This window comes from Manis pentadactyla, chromosome 4 (genome assembly GCF_030020395.1).
Source record: "Manis pentadactyla isolate mManPen7 chromosome 4, mManPen7.hap1, whole genome shotgun sequence".
Lineage (NCBI taxonomy): Eukaryota > Metazoa > Chordata > Mammalia > Pholidota > Manidae > Manis > Manis pentadactyla.
In genome coordinates this window covers 55,765,179-55,773,237 of record NC_080022.1, presented here as the reverse complement: position 1 = coordinate 55,773,237, position 8,059 = coordinate 55,765,179, and positions in this window count along the sequence as shown.

The window sequence follows — 8,059 nt, the reverse complement described above, 5'->3', positions numbered from 1 at the left end:
TACTTTGATAAAATGACCATTGAGTTAAGACCTGAATTAAGTGATGGAATAATCCATGGGGATATCTAGAGGAGCAGTATTCTGGGCAGAGTTCAATACATGAAGGTCCTGAGGTGCAGTGTGCTTTGAGTCTTCTAAGTACAACAAGGAGGCCAGTGTGCTGAGTAGAGTGACGTGGAGTGGAGAAGGGGAGAGGGCGAAAGCACAAAGGTAATAAGAGGCCAGATCATGCGAAGCTTTTTGGGCCATTGTAAAGTTTTGAATTTTCTTTGGGGTAGGATGAGAAATGATTGAAGAGTTTTGAGCAAAGCCATGATATTCAGTGTAATTTTTAGGTCATTTTGGGTGCTTTGGGAAGAAAGGATTAATGGGGAAAGGTGCGTCCAAGGCAGAAGCAGGGAAACTATTGAAGAAATAATTACAATATTTCAGCAAGAGCAGATGATGACTTGGACTAGGATGCCATTAGCAGAAGTAATAAATGTTGGGATGTGGATATACTTTAAAGATAGATTTGATGGGATTCACTGAGGTAGATTTGGGCTATGAAAGAAAGAGGAGTCAAAGACAAATCTAAGGTTTTTGGACTAAACATCTTGAAGAACAGTGCTTCCATCAATTCAGTTGGGGAAGACTGTGGGAGAAGTTTTGGAAGGTGTTTTTCTGGCTTAGGAGTAAGTAGGGGGAAAATATTCTAAAATATTTATGTACCATTGAATTTTAATCACAGAGACTAGAATTTACAGCTTATATTCTGAGTATATTCCAATAGCAATCACCTGTGGTAAACAGCTGCCTTCACATTAGGGTTTGAACATGAATGGTAGGGGGAAGGCAATAGGCAGAGTAGGAAAAGAATATTTCAAGTAGTAACCTGAGTTACCATGTCTCTTAAAGAACATATAGGAATGGGTGTTAACTGAGTCTGTGGGTAGGAAAGACCTCAATAAAGGTTGTCTATTTGAGACTTGAAGAAGTTAGCCAGGGGAGTGAGGAGGGCTTTGTGGGGATAGAAGCTTAATCTATAAGTCAGTTGATAAGCAGGTGCAAAATCCAGCAACGAAAGGATGTTTGAGGAATTAAAGTCAAGTTATAGTATAGATCAGGGAGAGCCAAAGGAGAATGTTGTGAAATAAGGCAAGTGATAGGTTTAATCCTAATAATTAGATCTGCATTTTTACAAAATTACTGTGGCTGCTGTGTAGAGAATAAATTGGAGGGGCACAGATGCTAGTTGTCTAAACTGAAGACTAGTTAGGATGCACTGCAGTAGTCTTGATAAGGGATGATGATGGTGATGGTGCATTCAAACTTGGGAGGTATTTATGTGCAGTTGAAAAGAGAGATGCCCTAAGAATGACCACTAGGTTTCTAAGGTGAGCACCTTGGTCAATGGTGGTTCTCTTTACTAAAATGGGAGTGCCAGTTATTAAGTTATTATCTCTCAGCTCCAAACATTGGACTAGGTTTAGACAGCCCTCTCTATTTTGCTTTGTGAAGCTGGTGCTTATATTTTGCAAATCACATTCTTGCTTTGCCAGCAGGCTCTATGTTAAGCTCTTTCATAGGTGGTACTAGCAGAAGACTGAAAAGCTGAAGGAAGAAGAAGGAAATGCCCCTTCCTGTCTGCTTCCTGTTGGCATCACCCCAGCAATGATCCTTCAACCCAGAAACAGCAAGCCCTTCTCGTAGCAGTAGCTGAATGCACTTTGCAGTTTTCCTGCATTTGCAGAACCAGTCTAATTGTGCCCCCAAAAACCAATAGCACTAGCTAGATGATGCTCCCTTTTCAAAGATCTGGAGCCTAGGCTCATGGGGAGCATCCTCCGAACTCAAAGATCCCAGTATCAGTTGAGCAGCATTTCTTCCTCAGAGGTCTGAGTTTTAGCTATTTGGGTCCCCCTCCTCTAACTTTCTAGGTTTTAATAATTTCACTCTCTTCCCTTTATTCCCTCTGCCCTTCCTCCAGTTGTTCTCCACAACACCTTCGAAGGCTTCTTTTTAGCCTCTCATTTACCTTAATACTTCTTTATATTAAGTTCCCTCTAATCAAATAACCAGTGTGCTTTTTTTCTTCTAACTGGAAACAGATACAGAAATTGTTGCTAGGAGAAGTCCCAGAAAACAGACCCTAACAGGTAGGATTTGGAGATTGGCTTTATCTTTGTCCTTGGGCTTGAATGTATTGCTGAGCTCCTTGCTAATAGGAAGTGAATGCTGATAATCCATGTCAGGCAGAAGTATCATGATTAATTAAACCATCACCTGTGGTTGACTGTGGTGAAGTGCCAACTAAAACAAGTGCCTTGGAGCATGTGCCACCTGCATTTGCCTCTCATAACACTGTTGTAGTGACTCTGGTGACTGTGATGTGAAGTGAGTCTTCTCAGGGCTCTAAAACACAGAAAGTTCCAACCTGGGTGCTTACACTCTCTGCTCAAGTCTCATTAGAGAGGCACAGAGATGCTGTGGTAGCCCTAAAAGAATCTCTCAGTTCTTGCAGCCACAGGACTAATATAGCTAAAAATGAACATTTAATTGTCCAGTTTACAGAATCTTCAACATCAGTTGAATTTAGAACCTTGCCAGGTCTCTCATGTAGAAGTTAGGAAAATGACAGGGGAGGAAAGGGCCCCTAAAACCTGGAGTGGGGACACATCTGGTTGGACTTGGATCAGGTTGAGAATGCTGAATACTCAAGCCACTTTGAGCCTCTTATGACAGTGGAAGCAGCTTGTCTTCCTGTGTCTGAGGATATTAGCCTTTCCTTGCTTGAAAACTATACATTATCACAAACCAGGGGCAGATATCAGCATGGTCCAGGAGAACAAGTACAAAGTCTGACACAGGAGGAAGAAACTTATAAATAAAAAAATTGCAAGCTTATAATTTTACATCAATATAAACCAGGGGAATATATATAGGAATGGATTTTAAGAAAGATGGGACGTAACACTGGTATGGGCCAAATATATTGGCATGAGTGCACTTACCAGAGGTTCTTGATTTAATGTGTTAGCTCATGCAGGTGGGAATATTCTGCTTAATTTGTTGGTTGCTTGAGACCTGGGCTCAATAGTGACCTCTGTTTAATAAGACTAGACAAGAACCGATCCCACCATAATGTAGTTGAAGGAATCCCAAAATTTAGGGAGATAGGCATGTTGGAGTGCCTTTATCATCAGTAATCTACACATGCATCCCTCAACTACATCCTGAGAGGATTCAGAGGACACTCCAATCAGCAACAAGTTCAAGACACATCTGTAGAATGTGTACATCCTTGAGAAGTCCTGTCACGGCTGTAAGCCAGGTATAATTGTGGGAAATTTCACTATTGAGATGAGCTCCCTGATTTAATAGGGATGATGGATGTCCTTGGAATATCAGAGGCAAGTAGCAGTTCTTAAGCACCAAAGAAGAGGTGGGCATATCTAGCATAAAAGGAAAGCAATAACATAGTGATAAGCAGAATGTTTTGGTCTCCAGGAATCTTTGGCATTGGCTAATTGATTACATTGTCCCTTTGACAATTTTGGGGATTATCAAACACTGGCTAGTTGAAACTAATTTCTAGTTTCAATGCATCGTAGCCTACTAGAAAAACTGGGGGCTTATGTGAGTCAGGTGAAAATTGGAGTCTTAGCCCATATTTGAAACACAGTGGGCCCAGTAGGCCTACAGACCCACTGTGTGGTTATTTATCTAGTTCTTGAATGCATAATTAGAAGAGATATGTTTAGATATAATATACTTGACAACTAGCAAAATCCTCACCTTGGCTCTTTGACCCATAGAATAAGGACCGTAAGGATAGAAAAAGGAAACTTCTAGAACTTCCCTATCTTACACCACAGTAAAATGGAATATTGTATCTTTAGGGGAATTGCAAATATTAGTGCCAGCATTGAAGACTTGGAAAGATGCACTGCGGTGATACCTATAACATTCCCATTTAAGTTGCCTATTTGTCCAATGGACAAGACTGATCTTGACATATATCTGAGGATGTCTACAAACGTAATCAGGAGGTGACTCCAGTTGTAGTTAACGTTCCACATGTAGTTGTTTTACTAAGGCAGATCAACACTGCACTAGTATGCACCTATTGATAAGGCAAAGGTGTTTTTCTCTGTATCAGTTTATAAGAGCCACCTGGAAGCAGTTTAGTTCTCACATGGCAGGGTCATTAGATTAACACAGTCTTGTCTCAGGGTTACATCAAATCTACTCTCTGCTATAATATGGTCCACAGATACCTTGAATATTTTAACATTCCCATACAAAATCAATTGGACCAGTATAGTGATTGGATTATGCTGATTGTATCTGATAAACAGGGGGTAATAAGTATTTCATATGGCTAAGTGACACAGCCAGGATCTCAGCTGGTCATGGAGGAGAAGCAGTTTGCTTGGCTGGAGGTGATAATGATGAATTTAGTTCTAGACATGCTGAGGAGCCTCAGAGTCATATAAGTGAAGATGTTCAATAGAAAATTGGATATACTAATCTGGAGTCCAAGGGAACACAATATAATGTAGATTTGGGAAACAGGCAAAATAATAAATCATAATTGAAGCCATAGAATTAGATGAGATTATTTAGCAAGAATATACAGACTGAAAAGAGAAGACTAAGACCAAGCCTGGAAGAATGTGAAACTTTAAAGACCTAGTAGAATAGGAGGAACCAGCAAAGCAAAATGAGAGGAGCATCCAAAGAATGAGGAGGAGTTCCAGAGAGTGCAGCATTCCAGAAATCAAGGAAAGAAAGCGTAGCTAAAGGAGAGGAGAGAATTAGCAGTGGTCTACCAAGAAGACTGAGAGTATCTGCTGGATTTACTTCCATAGAGGTCATTGGTGACTCTTTAGGGTAGTGGAAGGCTTAAAACTAGTTTAGTGTGGGTTGAAGAGTGATTTGGGTTGTTAGAGGGAGGGCAGAGGTATGGTCAACAGGTGGGGAGTGAGATGGGAGTTTTTTTTTTTTGAGAGGGCATATCTTATATTTATTGATCAAATGGTTGTTAACAACAATAAAATTCTGTATAGGGGACTCAATGCACAATCATTAATCAACCCCAAGTCTAATTCTCAACAGTCTCCAATCTTCTAAAGTATAATGAACAAGTTCTTACATGGTGAACAAATTCTTACATAGTGAATAAGTCCTTACATGGTGCACAGTGCAAGGGCAGTCATCACAGAAACTTTTGGTTTTGATCACGCATTATGAACCATAAACAATCAGGTCAAATATGAATATTCATTTGATTGTTATACTTGATTTATATGTGGATCCCACATTTCTCCCTTTATTATTATTATTATTATTTTTTTTTTTTTTTAATAAAATGCTGAAGTGGTAGGTAGATGTAAGATAGAGGTAGAAAACTTAGTTTAGTGTTGTAAGAGAGCAAATGTAGATGATCAGGTGTGTGCCTGTAGACTATGTGTTAATCCAAGCTAGACAAGGGCAATAAAACATCCACGGATGCAGAAGATTTCTCTCAGAACAGGGGGGTGAGGTTCTAAGCCTCACCTCTGTTGATCCCCAATTTCTCACCTGATGGCCCTCCTGTGACTGTGCCTGTCTTAGGTTGTTCCTCCCTTGAGGAATCTTACCCGTCTCTGGCTAACCAGTCATCTTCCGGGGCCATACAGGGAGAGGTAAAGTTGGTAAGTGAGAGAGAAGCCATATTGTTTGAAAAGGTTAGCTTTTTACTTCTTTGCAGATTTATGCCCTGTGGCTTCTATGCCCAGCATTTGTCTTGAGGTATCTTTACCACTTGGAAGAATTATGATACTCGGTAAATTTGATATGAGGCACGAATTCTATTTAAGGGTTGTAATTAGGAAGGAAGAAGAAAAGCTATAGAGGTAGAAGACGGAAGAAAACATGGGAAGATTGATTATTTCTTTGACATATCTTCTTGTAGAGTAATTTAAGCATGTATAGGTTTTAAACTACTAATTAAATTGCACACACACATTAACATAATAGGAATACAGTTACATAACCAAAGCAGATCTATAACTACCAGCCATCTCCAGTGAGGCCAAAAAAACCAGTTAGGCACCCTAGGCATTTGTGAAAGTTTGTCTATGATATGATGGATATTGTCCAACTGTACTTGAACAGTCTGAGAGAAATAAGACAAATTAAGACAGCCCATTCCTGGGAACTGTTCACATCCCATATGTTCTTTTAACAGTAGATAGTCTGTAGTTGTAAGATTTTGGAGCACTACAACTTGCACTTCTCCTAATTCTTGGTTGAGTTCCAACAGTGTAGATCCAGTCAAATTTGTTGTTTTACTGGATGCACAGGCCAGCTTAGATATCTCCTTCTTCATTCCCATGGCAAGTCCAGGAACTGGTGGGATGAATGCAGCTACAACTGCAGCATCGCCTGGATCTTTGTTAAGGTTTTTTGATGATCATCTTCTGGTATGACTCTTCCAGAGAGTGCTGATGTTGGAAGTTCTTCTTCATATCGTATCTTAGTTCATTTTCTGTGTAGCCAAATTAGGCTTTGATCCTCTGTATAAATACAAACAGACCCTTTGCCCACACCATTATGTAGAACTCATTGGAGGTCACCACACAGGAACTGCTTTTTTTTGTTGTTGTTATCTGTAATCTATACTTACATGAAGTATATTATGTTTACTAGGCTCTCCCCTATTCCAGGTCCCCGCTATAAACCCCTTTACAATCACTGTCCATCAGATTAGCTAAATGTTGTAGAATCACTACTTGTCTTCTCTGTGTTGTACAGCCCTCCCCTTTCTCCCACCCCCCCATGCATGCTAATCTTAATACCCCTCTTCTTCCTCCCCCCCGCTTATCCCTCCCTACCCACCCATCCTCCCCAGTCCCTTTCCCTTTGGTAACTGTTAGTCCATTCTTGGGTTCTGTGATTCCGCTGCTGTTTTGTTCCTTCAGTTTTTCCTTTGTTCTTATACTTCACAGATGAGTGAAATCATTTGGTATTTCTCTTTCTCCGCTTGGCTTATTTCACTGAGCATAATACCCTCCAGCTCCATCCATGTTGCTGCAAATGGTAGGATTTGCCCTCTTCTTATGGCTGAGTAGTATTCCATTGTGTATATGTACCACAGCTTCTTTATCCATTCATCTACTGATGGACATTTAGGTTGTTTCCAATTCTTGGCTATTGTAAATAGTGCTTTGATAAACATAGGGGTGCATTGGTCTTTCTCAAACTTGATTGCTGCATTCTTAGGGTAAATTCCTAGGAGTGGAATTCCTGGGTCAAATGGTAAGTCTGTTTTGAGCATTTTGATGAACCTCCATACTGCTTTCCACAATGGTTGAACTAGTTTACATTCCCACCAGCAGTGTAGGAGGGTTCCCCTTTCTCCACAGCCTCGCCAACATTTGTTGTTGTTTGTCTTTCGGATGGCAGCCATCCTTACTGGTGTGAGGTGATACCTCATTGTAGTTTTAATTTGCATTTCTCTGATAATTAGTGATGTGGAGCATCTTTTCATGTGTCTGTTGGCCATCTATTTCTTTTTGGAGAACTGTCTGTTCAGTTCCTCTGCCCATTTTTTAATTGGATTATTTGATTTTTGTTTGTTGAGGCGTGTGAGCTCTTTATATATTTTGGAGTCAGGCCTTTATCGGATCTGTCATTTACAAATATATTCTCCCATACTGTAGGGTTCCTTTTTGTTCTATTGATGGTGTCTTTTGCTGTACAGAAACTTTTCAGCTTATTACAGTCCCACTTGTTCATTTTTGCTGTTGTTTTCCTTGCCTGGGGAGATATGTTCAAGAAGAGGTCGCTCATGTTTATGTCTAAGAGGTTTTTGCCTATGTTTTCTTCCAAGAGTTTAATGGTTTCATGGCTTACATTCAGGTCTTTGATCCATTTTGAATTTACTTTTGTATATGGGGTTAGACAATGGTCCAGTTTCATTCTCCTACATGTAGCTGTCCAGTTTTGCCAGCACCATCTGTTGAAGAGACTGTCATTTCGTCATTGTATGTCCATGGCTCCTTTATCAAATATTAATTGACCATATATGTTT